The sequence below is a fragment of the Electrona antarctica genome, assembly GCF_951216825.1.
Source record: "Electrona antarctica genome assembly, chromosome: 8".
Lineage (NCBI taxonomy): Eukaryota > Metazoa > Chordata > Actinopteri > Myctophiformes > Myctophidae > Electrona > Electrona antarctica.
In genome coordinates this window covers 49,887,441-49,905,242 of record NC_136789.1, presented here as the reverse complement: position 1 = coordinate 49,905,242, position 17,802 = coordinate 49,887,441, and the positions used below count along the sequence as shown (strand labels likewise).

Below are 17,802 nucleotides of genomic sequence, written 5' to 3'. Positions count from 1 at the left end.
TAAAATCAGTCCATCGATCATTCCGGGCCCCTTTGCCCGGAGAGAAAGACGTCCGTGTGCATCTCTTGAAAAAGTGGAGATAATTGACTAAATACACGTTTTGTGCCAGAACTTTCACATGGATATAAAACTAGAGGACCATATTTCACTCCACGTCTTTGGAATTATTTAATGGCTGAGTACAAACGGAGGATTTATCACATTTAGGCCGCCCATAATTCGATTCAACCAGGAACGGGTGGAAGGGAGCTATGCCTATGATACATGAACATTTACGAAGTTAATTAAATGATCACAGGCATTCTAGGTCTACTGTCTAGTCCACACATTGACTAATGGACTACTTGATTGAGTTGATTATGTTGACTAACTAAATTGACTACTTTGACTAGTTGTAGGCTACTTCCATAGGACACTGATGTAAACTAATGTACCCATTCTACAAACTGAACAAAAAATCAAATCAATCAATGAATGAATGAATCAATCAATCAACCAATTCCTTGACTAATGGCACGCGCGCGCACACGCACACACACACACACACCGCCCCATGCCCCTCATCAACACAGCATCAAAACCACCTGTGTCCGCAGAAAGTTCTACGCAGCATCAATACAAGTGCACACGCGAGACGAGTCGACTGGAGGAATAATCTGCAACATTACATTCACCTGTCGTGTGTTAGTAGTTATTAACTTGCTTGCATGTCGTTAAAGTGAGTCGGTGTTAAACTAACATGATGCCAAACGCAAGCACACCTTGGAGTGGACAAGGGAATACTTTGGTGCTTTTTCGTCGACGGAGGACCGAAGCAGCAGAAAGTAAACGCTACAGGACAGCTTCTCGGTGAGTTTTTCGTTCACAACAGCGGTTTTCAAGTTAACCCTTTTCATTTCAAGTGTCCATTATTTATTATGCATTTTGAGTCACGAGCCACCGTTTGATGACATTTAGCACAGATCCAACGCTTAAGTGTTGTTGGCAAATGTCGAATGGGAAGGCGGTGACGATAAATGAGTTTAGTTACATGAGAACCCGTGCATGAATTACCAAGTAAGTGCCGTCTAATTATTTCTGCATGGCGTGTTGTAAATAATCTGTCTGTTTGGTTAACTGGTAGACAAACATTAGGGCGTTACTGCTGTCATGTGCAAACCTAAACCCGTTTTCAAGCTTGGTTAAAAATCACACATTTGTTCTATCCCGTGCTTTAATTTGCCAAATTAATGCACACACCATCAGTGCCATTAGCCCACAACAGAGGCTGTTTTCAACCCTACTTGATTTAGCCTCTCGGACCCAAAACTTAATGTTTTGTTGTTTTTTTTGTCCACAATTCCATCCATTCTGTATTGATGTTGGTTCCATTAGGGGAGATAACAGGCACACGTTGATCAAAAGGCAAAACTATTGCTTATAATGTACACAAATGTACGCTCTCAAGAGCGTACATTTGTGTACATTATAAGCGGGTGCTGGGTGCTGCTATGGCTGGAACCTTGTGATGCAGCAGACATATTCATTGTCACACTTTGCAATGTTCTGTTACCTACTGTGTTTATGGCATGAATTATATTTTGTCTGTGTTGTGAAAAACGCGACTCATACACGTGTGTGTAACTGGTATACGTGAGAGCACCTCCCACTAAAATGTATGTCCACGCCCCTGCCGGCATTGGTGGTCAGCAGTTTCCGTAGTGTAGTGGTTATCACGTTCGCCTCACACGCGAAAGGTCCCCGGTTCGAAACCGGGCGGAAACATCTTTTGAGCCTTTTCCTCTCTGAAACGGGCTGCGTTATGAAATGTATTGGGAATTCTAACTGGCAAATGTGACCAGATTTGACTGAGGGGCTGACATTGTTTTTGTTTGTAACTTTTGTCGGGTGAAAGCAGGGAATCATAGCTTCAAATTGACATTGGTTGTTCAGTTTGACCCACCAGTTTTGGAGATATGGCTTATAGAGTAATGTCTTGCAGGAGTAGTGGGGGGGAAAAGAGTGAGCAGAGAAAATGGGCTTCAAAGCTTGCTTTCAGTTCTATGATCTGTGACTTTAGGGGGCGCTGTTTTCCCTTCTTTCCTCCAGCAGTCCACCAGCAGTGTTGCCATGTCTGCTTATTATAATAATTATTATTTGTGCTTGTTTCTAAAGAAACATAATGTATAGCCTACTGTATACATTACACAATGTATACTGTATACATTGTGTAATGTATAACCTGATTATTTGGGCTTGTTTCTAAAGTGTAGTTATGGAGTGTTGGTAACCAAGTGGACCCTTATTAGATCTTTAACTATTCAGAGTGTAAAATAAAACATTACATTTGGTTTCATTTTCAAGTCTACACAATAATAATTGTTCTCTCCTTTAAAAAAGAAAATACTGTATTTATTGGGCATTGTGTAGTATGAAAATCAGAATATAACCAACAAATAAACAGTACAAAATGAAAATAACAGTGACAGATACATTATGTGGATGTTTCAGATGAGTACAAATAAAAAAGGTATAAAAATGCAATAAACAACAGTATAAACAAACAACGTTTGAGTGTGTCCTTACACACTCTTGCTCTCAAACTCTGCTAGCACTAATTGTGCTAAATTCCTCTGTTTCATTAGCCTGTTATCTCTCCTAATGGTACCAACATTAATACAGCATGGAATTGTGTAAAAGTCTTATTTTTCCTCATTGTTATTTTTATTTGGGCTTGTTTTGAATGTGTATATTGCTTATTTTGGATATGGACCAGTGGTTTAAACGTTTTCATGTCAAGGACCCTAATGTTGTTTGTCTGCAGACCAAAATAACGTTATGCCAGGGACAAGATTTGTGTTAAAATGTAACCTACATTTAATGCTTGTAGATCGGCTATTTTTGCTTATTGTCTCCACCAGGCCGAAGGCATGGGGAGAGAGTGTTTTTGGGCTTGTTTTCAGTTTTGGTGGCTAGCTCCCAATAGCAGAAGTAAACTATCTTGTAAGCTAGCTTTTGTGTCTAGCTCCTATATGCATTACAGTGAAAGCTAGAATTCTGACTGGCTAGCTCCCACTAGCTGTGTGTGTGTGTGTGTGTGTGTGTGTGTGTGTGTGTGTGTGTGTGTGTGTGTGTGTGTGTGTGTGTGTGTGTGTGTGTGTGTGTGTGTGTGTGTGTGTGTGTGTGTGTGTGTGTGTGTGTGTGTGTGTGTGTGTGTGTGTGTGTGTGTGTGTGTGTGAGCATTTTGATGTCTAGTTCTTATCAGCGTCCCATTGCAAGCTAGTGTTTTGGTGGTGGCTACCTTGTGATAGCATTTCAAACTTCAGCATTCTCAGCTTTTCCATGACTTGTAGTGCCCTTGCATTTCTGTGGCTAACTCCTGCTAGAATTTTAGATAGGGGCTGCCAAGTTTCAGCAAATGGTAAGAGTGAGACCTTAGTGATTTGGCCTTTTTAACATCGATTTAGAGAAATACAGACATTCCACTCTAGAAAAAAAATCCTAAAATATATGAAGATTTGCATATGCCACATATATGAGGATATGATCTTTATTATCACCAATGTATTTCCTATAAATCCACATACTGTTGCACATATTAACCTGAATATGGAATATATGCAGGATATTCTGCATAGGCTATATAGTAGCGGATTCGACTGTTATCATACGATCTTATGGGCCCAGTATGTCTGTTTATCATGCATCTTATGGGCCCAGTATGGCCATACTGGCCTACTCACCATAGTAGCCTGGTCAAGGTTTCCCCCTGGTGGACGTGTCATTGTCTCCACCAGGCCGAAGGCATGGGGAGAGAGTATGTTTTGCACTCCGTGTGTGTGTGTGTGTGTGTGTGTGTGTGTGTGTCCGTCCTTCCTTCCGTCCTTCCGTCCGTCCGTTATCAGCTAATCTCCGGCACCGTTGGCCTGATCCATGCCAAACTTTGCACACACTCTCCCTGGATGCCAACAACGAACCTCTGCCCCAAATATTCTTCAATGGCCTGTTATAGCGCCACCATGAGGCCGATTTAGGCAAAACACATTTCTGTACATTACTCGTACACATTTCATCCATACATCACACAATTCGGTATACAAAATCTTCATAGTCATGTGATCAACACGGATCTGCACCATTTCCCATCTTCCATCCTGATTGGCTAAGATTGGCTTCCCAAGCTCACATGATTGGTCCGTTTCGAACAAAATGTCGCAAATCACAAACGGTGTGCAATTTCCGTGAAATTATACACGCACATTTCCACTAGGCCGAGGACGACATGCCACTCATTCTTTTCCAAATCAGCCTCATGGTGGCGCTATAACAGGCCAATTCCTGTTTTTAGCTATAACTGCATCGATCTGTATACAACTTATGTATGCGCACTCCCTAGAGGCCATGGAAAAACATTGTCTCTGCATCCCTCCACATCTACCGGTTATAGCGCCACCATGAGGCCGATTTCTGCAAAACACATTGCTTATGTTAGTCGCACAGATTTCATCCAAATCTCACACAAATCGGTACACACGATCTCTGTAGTCATGTGAACAAGACAGTCTGTTGGATTGCTCAGATTCTACACTGATTGGCTAACATTGCCTTCCAAAGTTTTCAGGAGTGGCCCGTTTTGTTCACAATGCTGCACATGTCCTGCTCATCCAGAATTCTATCCTCAGAGATGCTATGAGTGATCTGGCTCTGCATTTCCTCAACAAAAGAACATTGTTGCAAAAAACAAAAACATACAAACATGTTTATATTACTCCTAAACATTTTGCCAAACATCTCACACAGTCCTATCCTCCTGGTGGAGACCTGTGCCCGGAAGGGCACTTTTTCTAGTTTCCAACTATTGTCGGTGCATGGAAACTAGGGGCTACTAATATATATACTATTCTCTGCCTATCGGGACGTAACTCGGACGGCGCTGAGTCGGGTCTGGTGGCCAGACACGGCGCGCCTCCATCAGGACATCAGTGATTATCAAGCGAAATAATCACGGAAAACTACCGACTGAGCCGTTGGGTTGGCAGAGCATGCCCATACTAGCTCGAAAAATTCGTACTGATCCTAACTGATAACTGCGGTCTTGTCCATTGATACCAGTCGAAACGGGTGTATATAGCCTATACTATATTGGCATGTATATGTATTTCCTTTCCATGTGTGGAGTGGGAAAACACCCCTGTTTTAAATGCATTAGACCAGTGGTTCTCAAACCTTTACCATTTGCTTTAAACTAAAGAGAAAATGATAGCTAGAAATTATGATGCTGAATGATAACCCACCCTTTCAATGATAGCATTTAACATAATTAGTGAGATTTGCACCAGGTCAATAAGAGATGGTGACTATATTGGTCAGGTCTGATATGCAGTGTTTTTGGCAGCAGATTTTGGTTTTAGTCAGTCTCTTGAATAGTTTTAATTTAGTTTCAGTCACATTTAGTCACCTGGAATGTCTTAGTGTTAGTCTAGTTTTAGTCAACTAAATATCATAAGATTTTAGTTGACTGAATCTACAGTTGATTTAGTCGACTAAAATGTATTTGATGCCGTTGTAATGACTGTTTTTACACTTGCTGAAAATAGCTTGCGTTGTAGTGAGCTATTTTCAGCATGCAAACCAAGTTTAAAATGACTTATACTGGATCCCTTGTCAACTAGTCCCTAACATGTTAGTCTAGTTTTTATTTATCGACGGAATTGTCAGTATATTTAGTCTTAGTTTTAGTCATCATAGCTTAGTTTTCTTTTAGTTGTAGTAGTTTTCATCAGTGGAAAAAGGTAGTCGACAAACTTATCATCATAGTTTTAGTCGACACTGCTGATATGTGATATGACGGACTACATCACAAATGTATCTAAATTGTCAATATATTTAATCACCCACCTCTGTTGATCTGTCTCTCCCTCTCCAAGCTATTACTTAAAAACATGTCAAGGTTTTGCTTTCCATCTTGCATCATTGCATTCGACTTTAATGTAAACCTTGACTGAGTGTCTCATTTCTGATATTGTCCTTTTCATTAAATTGCCAATATCACCATATGCACCACCCCAACTGTGGCTGTACTCCCTGCTGAGAATATCTATGCCTATCGATGAGATGAGAGCAGGGCAGGAATTTCACGGCGGCCATGGCCGTCGTTGCCCCTCTCTTTGGCCGTGTGCCCCTCGAAAAAGTATATGCCCATACGGCCACAGTGGCCGTGGTGCACCGACCGGCGCCCACAGAAGTTAATTTTACCGTTTTTCCTCTGCGCAATTTTCCAGTCATTACGGTAACCAATGTTCCTCTCACGTCCCGCGCAGAACAAATCTGTGTTGTAGTTGTGTTGCCATTTGCAAAGTGGTTTGGTACTTTGCCTTAATAACTACTGCCGCTGGTCGTCATGACACACACACACACCCCCGCACGCCTCCTCGTCCGTGCCACACATACACGCACTGACAGAGTAAACATTTAGCCCACATGCCAATGTAGCTAATCTAGCTATCCATTCTACCGTATCTATCTAGCCCACCAAAACAAACAAATGTACTTTTGCGTCGCATTATGGATAGCGACAGAGAAATACCATGGATATAATTAAACAATTGTTCCCCTGTGCACAGCACACACTGTCTCCAGGTAAGAACAAAAAAAACTGATCTGAAGCTGCACTTTCACTTTGTGTTGACTTACTGTATCTCCAGAGTCCTCAGTCCTGCAGCGGTGCAGCCCCACATTGGAGAAATTATCTTATCTGTCACTAACCTCTCTACAATGCCATGTTAGTTTAGCACAAAATATAGGCTTTTCTAAACCAAGCCCTTATTCAAAAGTTATGTAGGCTGTCATTGTATTTTCTGTGAATTAACTCAGTTTAACCCAATGATCCTCAGCCATTTAAATGTCAAGGACCCCCAAATTAAATTTATATGAATTAGCCTAGGGTGACAGCCTGACAGGGTCCTAGGCCATTTCATTATGATTTTCATCTCTGGACTGGGACCCCAAAACAGTAGCTACTTATATTTTGTTTTTTAAAGCTGGGATTATTTATTTAAGAAGCACTGTTCTGAACCAATGTTCCCCTTGGAATTTTTTTTAATCGTCCTTAACCTTTTTAAGCTAAAATAATTATGGCCGGGGACTTAAAAATATTTTTTTAATTGATAGCCTTCATGCCCTGTCACTCGGCCTCAAAAAGTTGACCAGTGGCCTTGTCTGGATGAGAGTGAATGACCCAGCCTAGTTTGCTAATTACATAAATTAAATGGTACTAGTTAGTAGTGCTGCTGCTTAAAACTTAACCCCCCCCCCCCCCCCCCCCCCCCCCACCCCACCCCACACACACCACAAATCAGACTGCTCACAGACTACAGCGAGCCATCATAAAAGAGATCATATTACAGCCAGCAGCAGCACTACCACCACACACGCACAACAACCGGACCAACAGTCACTGCAACAAGTCTACATGTTTATTTACCTGGTTGCAGTGTTGCCGTAGTTCACGCTGATGCATTTTCTTTTTCTGGTATCCAGAAGGATAAACTCGCTTCATGACAGATAGATTCCGTTCTGTCTCAAAACAAACTTGTCCCGTCCGAAGTTGGCAAACACTTTGAAAAGGGAGTGAGCCGCGCAGGGAAAATAACTGCTACTTCTCATTCTGATAACCAAGGTATGCCGTTTACCCTTCTTTGTAGCCTACACAGGACGTTCTTTGCGCAGGTGGTGGGCGCTGCACAGGTGGCCGCGCAGTGTACACTGTGCAAAGCAGAGGGGCTCTTGAGGAATCAGGGGACTTACGCAGCCTGTGTAGTCAGCGTGAGAAACACCTTTTGTGGCGTGAGTGCGTGTGACAGACAATAAATGCGTGACTCTCACGCCCATTTTGTGAGAGTTGGCAGCCATGTTTTAGCCCTGTTTAGTAAGAAATAAATTTGGTGGCTAGCAGCCCTATCTAGAATTTTGGTGTGAGGTCTCATTTTGGATTTTAGGCCTTTGATTTAAAAGAAACACCATCCATCTTCAACCGCTTATCCAGACCCGGGTCGTGGGGGCAACAGTTCCAGCAGAGATCTTCCCTCTCCAGAGCAACATTAGCATCTTTCTTTTAGGGGATGCTGAGGCGTTCCCAGGCCAGTGTGGTCTGCCAAGGGGTCTCCTTCCAGTGGGACGTGCAGCAAGGATCTCCCTATGGAGACACTTGGGAGGCAAAACCAGATGCCGTAACCACCTAAGCTGGCTCCTTTCCAGGTGAAGAAGCAGCGACTCTACTCCGAGTCTCTCTTGCGTGATTGAACTTCTCACCCTATCTCTAAGGAAGATGCCATCCACCTGGACTCTGAGAAAACCCGTTTCGTCTGCCAATGAAATGGTAGCTGCCAGAGAGTCCTGTGGTTGAACTTTGTTTCATAGACATAGAAAAAACACAGGTTTCCGTAGTGTAGTGGTTATCACGTTCGCCTCACACGCGAAAGGTCCCCGGTTCGAAACCGGGCGGAAACATTAGAAAGTTTTTTTTTTTTTTTTTTCAGAGCTGTGTGTCCCTGAGCCTGTCCCTGACTGGTGGCCTGGGTCTGTCTGAGCACAAACATCTTGGTTGGTTTTCACCATTTCTCAACCGTTTTGGACGCGGGGCGGCTTGCCGTAAACGGCCCGGCCCCCTGGCTGCATTCCTGGGGGTCTGGATGTTCCAGGGACCCCCAGGGACCCCCACACGGCAACTGTCATTTCTCGACCGTTTCGGACGCGGGGCAGCTCGCCGCAACCGGGCCAGCCCCCTGGGCACGTTCCTGGTGGTCTGGTTGTTCCAGGGACCCCCAGGGACCCCCCGGGGACCCCCAGGCCCCGCGGACCCCCACATGTTAACTGTAGTTTCTCGACCGTTTCGGACGCGGGGTGGCTCGCCGGAAATGGCCCGGCCCCTTGGCTGCATTCCTGGGGGTCTGGATGTTCCAGAGACCCCACAGGGACCCCCACACGTTAACTGTCATTTCTCGACTGTTTGGGACGTGGGCCAGCCCCCTGGGCGCGTTCCTGGTGGTCTGGATGTTCATGTTTTTTTTTTGCTTTTGTCACATTCTTAAGCCAATCATTTGACTACCGCAGACACTGCCACCGAGTAATCAATAGCAGAAAAGGTCATTTTGGTCTTTTATTGTCCTTTTTATTGAGATGGTGTTTATAAGTGGAATGCTTACTGTTTCGACGAGGTGAGCAAGGAACACCGCTATCTTTGTGTACCGTTCTGGGTCATGTCACCTCATGTCAATCCTCGTTAGTATAGTGGTCAGTATCCCCGCCTGTCACGCGGGAGACCGGGGTTCAATTCCCCGACGGGGAGGACACTTTATTGTCGTCCTGTTTAATGAGTGGAATGCTTACTGTTTCGACGAGGTGAGCAAGGAACACCGCTGTCTTTGTGTACCCTTCTGGGTCATGTCACCTCCATGTCAAGCCTCGTTAGTATAGTGGTCAGTATCCCCGCCTGTCACGCGGGAGACCGGGGTCAAATTCCCCGACGGGGAGGACACTTTATTGTCGTCCTGTTTAATGAGTGGAATTCTTTCTGTTTCGACGAGGTGAGCAAGGAACACCGCTGTCTTTGTGTACCCTTCTGGGTCATATCACCTCCATGTCAATCCTCGTTAGTATAGTGGTCAGTATCCCCGCCTGTCACGCGGGAGACCGGGGTTCAATTCCCCGACGGGGAGGACACTCTTTATTGTCGCCCTGTTTAATGAGACACTATGTCCTGTGTGTGTGTGTGTGTGTGTGTGTGTGTGTGTGTGTGTGTGTGTGTGTGTGTGTGTGTGTGTGTGTGTGTGTGTGTGTGTGTGTGTGTGTGTGTGTGTAGGCTTGCCCGGAAAGCCTATTATTTAATTTGTTTAAGTCGCCGTGTCTGTAATGCTTGAACAAACACCCACTGCCTTTGTGCATTGTCCTTGGTCATGTTATTGAAGCAAACACAAAAGGTAGGTGCGCACAACAGTAGTAGGGAGACCACAGAGACAAACTTTGTTAAACTATTACCATGTTATTACAATGTAATTATTACATGTAATTCCTTGTTGGTATGGTGAGGATTCCTATCGACGCTGTAAACCTTTCTTTCGCCTTGTGAAGACAACCCTGAGTTGATGTCCCCATGCATTGGTGGTTCAGTGGTAGAATTCTCGCCTGCCACGCGGGAGGCCCGGGTTCGATTCCCGGCCAATGCAACAAACCTTTTTTGAACGTGTGAATTTGCTGAGCTGCATAACGCCTCAGCAATCACGAAAACCGGTTCTTTGAATTGGAATGCAGCCTTCACATTTCACACTCGTGTGAAAAAGAATTCTGAGAGAGAATACACATTAACACAAAAAACTCAACATCCTCCAGACACGCAAGGAGGACATGGAGAGAGTGTGTATTGTCTTGAGGTGAAGCACAGCGTGACTGGAGGGAGGCTTTTGCCTCTCTGCCTACTGTGTGTCCACCCCTGCAGGAGAAGCTTGTAGGACAGTACTGGCCATTATAAACCACAGCGTAAACTGTATTTTAGCTTGTCCCTCACACCATTGGATGTCAGTCACAATGACATGACAGTCACAAAATGACTGCATCAGTTTCCGTAGTGTAGTGGTTATCACGTTCGCCTAACACGCGAAAGGTCCCCGGTTCGAGACCGGGCGGAAACATATTTTACAAACAGTCTTGGCAGCAACTGCCCCGAGTGCTGTCTGTTTTGTGTTGGAGAATCCTGAATGTTTGCATGGTTACATGTTTCCTACACTGTGCATGCATTACTGGACACGGAGATCACTGGTCTTGCTTAGAATACCCGGCCCACACATCCCATAATCGCAACCACTCTGCACTAGTCATCTCTCTGGTATCTGATGTAGTGCTGCACAATTAATCGAAAAAAGATCGAGATCTATGCAATCTCATTTCTAAATTTGAGCAAGAATGGTGCAGCACTAGTTGGATGTCCAATTCATTTCTGTTACTCTTTGTTTAAAGCCACAGTAGTTGGCTCCAGGTGCCTAATTTAATGTAGTAATGTTCAGCAACTGCGGACTAAATACAATAAATATTTTCATGGAAGAACTGAGAATCGTGTGAAAATCATGATCTCAACTCTTGTAGAGGAAAATCGAGATTCACATTTGAGCAACAACCGTGCAGCACTAATCTGATTGCTGATGGATCCAAACGAGATGGAAAGAGAAGCCCTATCTAGCCCTATCTGGATGAGGATTAACACAAGTTTTGGTTATTGTCTTAAAAGGCTGTACAATTTACATAGGTACCGGCTCAAATCACATGGCACGACAACGGGTGAGATGGAGAGTTCCCACAAGAAAAGGGCATAGTTTTGGACATTATTTATGGGATATGTAGTTCACTCATTCTAAGGAACTGGAGTGGTGACCGTTGGGCACTGGCCTACTTGGAATGATGCAAGTTGGAAATTAATGCCCCTCCCAGTTATTTTGTCTGTGTCCCTTTTATGCCCATATATGGAATTGTCAGGAATGCGAGCTCCATATATGGGCACTGGCCTGGGGCCCTGTCCAGAGCCTGGGCAGAGGCTTTTTGTGGCGCTTCTGGACAACCGTGGGTCCGACATACTCGACACCGGGATCTGCACTCCCTGTGGGGGTGTGGTACGAAAAGCAAGTGATTCATATGTCTTTTATATTCCTGAACTGATTATGACAGGTCAGAATCGTTCATAAATTGCTTTGTGTACCGTTCTGGGCCATGTCACCTCTATGTCAATCCTCGTTAGTATAGTGGTCAGTATCCCCGCCTGTCACGCGGGAGACCGGGGTTCAATTCCCCGACGGGGAGGACACTTTATTGTCCTGTTTAACGAGACTTTGTGTGTGTGTAGCCCGGAAAGCCTGTTCTTTCATGAGAGAGAAATCGGGAGCAAAAAAATGTCATCAGGACATGCCTAGTGTCAATATTATATATCCATATCATGATATTAGACTGGAAATTGTCTGATTTGGGATATTGTATTATTGTGATATGGTATAAACGTGTTCCATAAAATATAAATATCGGATCGGGAAAAATCGTCAAGATGCTCAAAATCAAATCGGATTGGGAGCAAAAAAACGTGATTGGGACATCCCTAGTTATTACCATGTTATTTATCATGTAAGTATCCCCGCTTGTCAGGCGGGAGACCGGGGTTCGACTCCCTGACGGGGAGGGCTGGGCAATATTTATAGTCGCTGTGTGTTCCTATTGCTTGACCTGTCTTCACGGTGATAAAAACACTCACTGCCTTTGTTCATTGTTCTTGGTCATGTTATTACCATGTATTACACAACCCAGTCTAGGGCAACCTTGGGTCGCAACATTAAAATGGACTCCCTCCTACCCAGTTCCCAATTCAGTCAGGCCACACATGGTTAAAATCCTATGGCTGTAGGATTTATTCAAGATAAAATGCATTGCAGTGTACATTACCTCAGGGTGGGGACCATAGTTTCCAGATCACAGAACATAATAATAACATACTCTTAACTAGCAAAAAGGAAACAAATACAACTAGAAATATAGCTGCAAGCAGCGATAAAGCGGGACCAAGATAGAAGAAGAACAATGCGCAATAAGAACAACACGCACAAATGAGACCGACGAGCTGAGTTGTCGGTACCGGGATTTGAACTCGCAACCTTGTGGACCGAAGGCGGGAGCTCTGCTGACTGACCTACACAGAGACAATCAGTGACTATATTGTAAACAGTAAAACCATTTAGTGATTTGGTAACAAGAAGGTGTGTCCTCATTTTAGGCATGTCTTGTGTGTGTGTGTGTGTGTGCGTGCGTGCGTGCGTGCGTGCCGGCCGGCCGGCCGGCCTTCCCCTGCCTGCCTGCCTGCCTGCGTGCGTGCCTGCCTGCCTGCCTGCCCCTGCCTGCGTGCGTGCGTGCGTGCGTGCGTGCGTGCGTGGCTGCATGCGTGTGTGTGTTAGGCAGACAATCGTTCATAACCATGGATTTGGATTGAAGATCATCTCTTTAGTTTTTGTGGTGTTTAACATAAGGTGGCTATTATCACACCAGTCTTTAAAGTTATTGATCTCACTGATATAGCCCACAGGGCGTTCAACAATATGTACAAATAAGACTGACAAGCTGAGTTGTCAGTAGCTGGATTTGAACACACAACCTTGCGGTCCAAGGGCAAGAGCTCGACTGACTGAGCTACACGGAGACAATCAGATACTCCATTGTTAACAGGAAAATCATTCAGTGTTAGTTCAGCATAAGTACTCAAACTTTGGTGTGTGTGTGTGTGTGCGTGCGCGCGCAATTTTCATTGGCTCATAAAAACTTCATTTTTTCACTTAGAAAAAATGTGCTACGATTATTTGTCCGTATAGGTCCAAAGTTCACGTGTAGAAGTTTTCGTGCATTTTGAGCAAAGATTCTGGGAGGAGTTACATTTGAACTGTTTTTCATATAATTCAAAATGGCGGGTGATCTAAAGGTCAGAGGTCAAGTCAGAACACGAAAGTTGTTCGGCATGAGGAGACACATATGTGTATCAAAGTGTCATTGCCAACGGTCAAACGGTTCATGAGATATGCACGTTCAAAGTTTGCAAGTTTGCAAGTTTTGCATCAATTGAGTGCTATAGCGCCACCATTTGGCCAATCGTGATGGGCTTCGCATAGTAAAGTGACATAAGCATGTGTGTGTATTAGAGGCAGAAGAATAATTTTCACAAAACAGCAATTTTCATTGGCTCATAAAAACTTCATTTTTTCACTTAACAAAAATGTGCTACGATTATTTGTCCGTATAGGTCCAAAGTTCACGTGTAGAAGTTTTCGTGCATTTTGAGCAAAGATTCTGGGAGGAGTTACATTTGAACTGTTTTTCAAATAATTCAAAATGGCGGGTGATCTAAAGGTCAGAGGTCAAAAGTCAGAACTCGGAAGTTGTTCGGCATGAGGAGACACATATGTGTATCAAAGTGTCATTGCCAACGGTCAAACGGTTCATGAGATATGCACGTTCAAAGTTTGCAAGTTTGCAAGTTTTGCATCAATTGAGTGCTATAGCGCCACCATTTGGCCAATCATGATGGGCTTCGCATAGTCACCGTTTGGCATGGTCCTCTATCATGTTGACAAATTTTGCGCAAACCGACTGCACGGTTCAGTCAGAACAGCTATTTTTGGCGGAAGGAGAATAAAATAAAGTACTGATCATATAATTCAAAATGGCGGGTGATCTAAAGGTCAGAGGTCAAAAGTCAGAACACGAAAGTTGTTCAGCACGAGGAGACGCATATGGGTATCCAAGTGTCATTGCCAACGGTCAAACGGTTCATGAGCTATGCACGTTCAAAGTTAGCATTTTCAATTGAGCGCTATAGCGCCACCATTTGGCCAATCGTCTTGGGCGTCGCATATTCACCGTTTGGCATGGCCCTCTACCAGATTACCGCGTTTCGCGAAAACCGACTGCACCATTCAGTCAGAACAGCTATTTTTGGCGGAAGGAGAAGAAGAAGAAGGAGAAAAATAAACACAAAAACAAAGAGTGACCAAAGTCACTGCGTGACTTCTTGGTCCCTAAAAAGTGCCCTTCTGGGCACAGGTCTCCACCAGGAGGGAGGGGGGGGTGGGTGGGTGTGTGTGTGTGTGTGTCGACTGAGACCTCTTCCCCATGTCCACTGAGATTCAATCTTCCTACTACATTCTCTCCTGAGAACTCTTCCCAAACCTCCCCTGAGATTCAATCTGCATACTACATTCTCTTACTGAGACTCTTCCCAAATCTCCACTGACATTTCCCTCACTCCTAACGTCTCCCCTGAGACCTCAATCTAAATCTTAGCTTAGCGAAAACCAATTCAAAGGGTAAAACCCATACACAATTTACCCTTTCTCAATTTAGAACCGTTAACAATATGGGGAACACTAAACAGAGCATATTTACACAAACTATCTAATACAAGATCACTGAATCAATCTACACAAAAAACATCTACAAAACATGCTTAAATTACAGACAAAAAATATATATATTCACAATCTCCATATTACTGGTTGGCACACTCATATACATAGCAGTCTTGACATTATTCAATTTGTTTGCTCACAAATGAAGCCCTCCTGAGGATCATCCTAGGTTTTTGTGTGACTCGCCACTACTGCGGAGCAAAACTAGGGGGACAACACCGCTCTCAAACTGTCACTCTGAAGTGCAAGGCCCCCCATTTCCCTGACCCCGCCTCTCAGCAAACATCCCTTGGTGTAAGAGGATTTTTGGGAGTGGGTTCACAGGCACCATAAGCAGGGCAGGCAAAGTGCTCCACCTCAGCTTTTACAATTGTTCCCACCCCTGCAGTTGTGAGAAAAAATGCCACAAACCCCTTCCCCAGCTTCTTGATGAGCACTTTTAACTTTACCACTCCATGCCACTTTCATATTGAAAAGTTCCAAATCAAAGTCACTACATTAAAAAAAAAATACAATACTGCCAACCAGAAATACAAGATGTGAAAGATTGTTAAACACAGGTTTAACAAAGCTTGGATGAGCCCCCATATTACAACCCAACAACATTAAAAGGGACTCCCTCCTACCCAGTTCCCAATTCAGTCAGGCCACACATGGTTAAAATCCTATGGCTGTAGGATTTATTCGCGATAAAATGCATTGCAGTGTACATTACCTCAGGGTGGGGACCATAGTTTCCAGATCACAGAACATAATAACATACTCTTAACTAGCAAAAAGGAAACCAAAATACAAATATCTGACCTAACAAAACAAATGACAAAGCAACTGACAAAAAAAGAAGTCCCCCACCCCTACATTACCCAATACATTACATTTATCACAAAGCTAAAAACGGACAAAGTGCTGGTGCATGGAACTTGTCTAGAAGGAAGACATCAGAAGTACTGACAACAGGCAGCTTTATAGGTGAGCCTGGTCAGAGGAGCCAATCACCAGCAAGGTCCACCTGGTAGTTAGCCAATCACATTCATGCACCACTCGGTCTACTCACACAAGCTGGCAACCACTCACTCAATCACTACTCATCCCACATTCACCCCAACTGGTCCTCTATCAGTCACTCCTCACTCATTCACACAAACACTGAGGGAAAAATACAGCACACAGGAATATACACATTATGACCCACAGGGCCATAACACCAGGCCCGAACGGAATACGTGGCCGCGGTGTTCAGACAAACTGCGGAATTACCGTGGAATTTGAACACGTTCATGTAGTAGTTTACTTTACCCAGGCCAGCGTGATTTATTTGGGTTAACCAGTGGACGCATCCCGCCCTTCCCCTCATTGACATTGTCTTTGACTGCTGACTAATATGTTGTGAGCTGGTCCGGAACGACTGGACGAGAATATTATTAAACTTTATCAAATTAAAGATGTCGGAAGTCCGATTTATTTGCAGAGGAGCTGAATGCTGAGTTGTCGTCATTCAATTACTTTTATTCGGACGGGGGGTGTTTGTCAACAACACTCATGGATTACCTGAGGAAACAGACAATGAAGCATAAAAACAGGAAGGCGAGTACTTTGGGTAAGTAGCATTTACATTTACTATTGTATTTACTAGCTGGTTAGGTTAACATGCTGAACTAAATATGTGTTTTGGAGCATCGATTGCTCAAAGTGTTTGTGGTGTGTGCGCGTGTGTAATGGAGAGGGAAGCGTCTGTTTGGAGAGAGGGAGTGTAAAGAGCATGCAAGAGAGAATATGAATGTTTCCTCATGCCAATAAAGCTCCATTGAATTGAGACAGAGAGAGAGAACCCCTTTAGCTGAGAGAGATGATGCAGGATAAAGTTGTATTGCAGATTAAACCTTTTAATAGATTTCATAGATTGCTTGCCCACGGTTTTGGTGCCCACATTATCCTAGTGCCTACTCTGATTTGGTGCCCACCTTTCCCTGGTGCCCTCTGTTTTTGTTCCCACATTTCCCTGGTGCCCAGTCTGCCCACCTTTCCCTGCTGCCCAGTCTTCCCACCTTTCTCTGGTGCCCACCTTTCCCTGGTGCCCACTCTGATTTGGTGCCCACCTTTCCCTGGTGCCCACTCTGATTTGGTGCCCACCTTTCCCTGGTGCCCACTCTGATTTGGTGCCCACCTTTCCCTGGTGCCCACTCTGATTTGGTGCCCACCTTTCCCTGGTGCCCACTCTGATTTGGTGCCCACCTTTCCCTGGTGCCTGCTCTGATTTGGTGCCCACCTTTCCCTGGTGCCTGCTCTGTTTTCGTGCCCACCTGACTGGCTGACGAGCAGCCGCTGGCTGGCTGGCTGACTAACTAAGTATATACTATGTTAATTTTATTTGTAAAGAATTGTAAGAATGTTCATGAAGGAGTGAATTATTATTGAATAAAAATGGATGAAATTGAAGGTTTGAAATAGATCTTACTTTAAGGTTTATTTAGCTTGTTTGGAGCAAAAATAACTAAACGCATTGATTATAGTACTTGATAACTCAGTGTTGATTCTCTCTCACACACAGCTAGGGGGTGTTGCGCACAGGCATCAGTAGCATTACAACATTATATAAAATACATTATACATTATATAAAACCAGCCCATTCCATGTCCCCTTCTATTTCTCATTCCAAGTGCATTATATGCGTGTTATATGTAACGCCAATGCCGCTATTCCAAAGACCCCCCCCTTAAACAATTTTCAGCAATGGGAAACGTTTTTTTGAGCAGTGCCTCCACTCCATTCCGTATAGCTATGTGTCCGTATGTATGTGTCCCTATACGTGTCTGAACACGGTAATTCTGTAATTTCTCCACT

The 17,802-nt window shown here is 44.1% G+C and overlaps 1 long non-coding RNA gene across 1 annotated transcript in view; it reads left to right on the top strand.

The window, feature by feature from the left end:
• The first annotated feature begins 742 nt into the window (after positions 1–742).
• Positions 743–17,802, top strand: part of LOC306928538 — a 97,737-nt gene continuing 80,677 nt past the window's right edge. Inside the window, exon 1 of the long non-coding RNA XR_013790706.1 lies at positions 743–849. This is a non-coding gene — a long non-coding RNA (uncharacterized lncRNA). The remainder of the gene's footprint in view (positions 850–17,802) is intronic.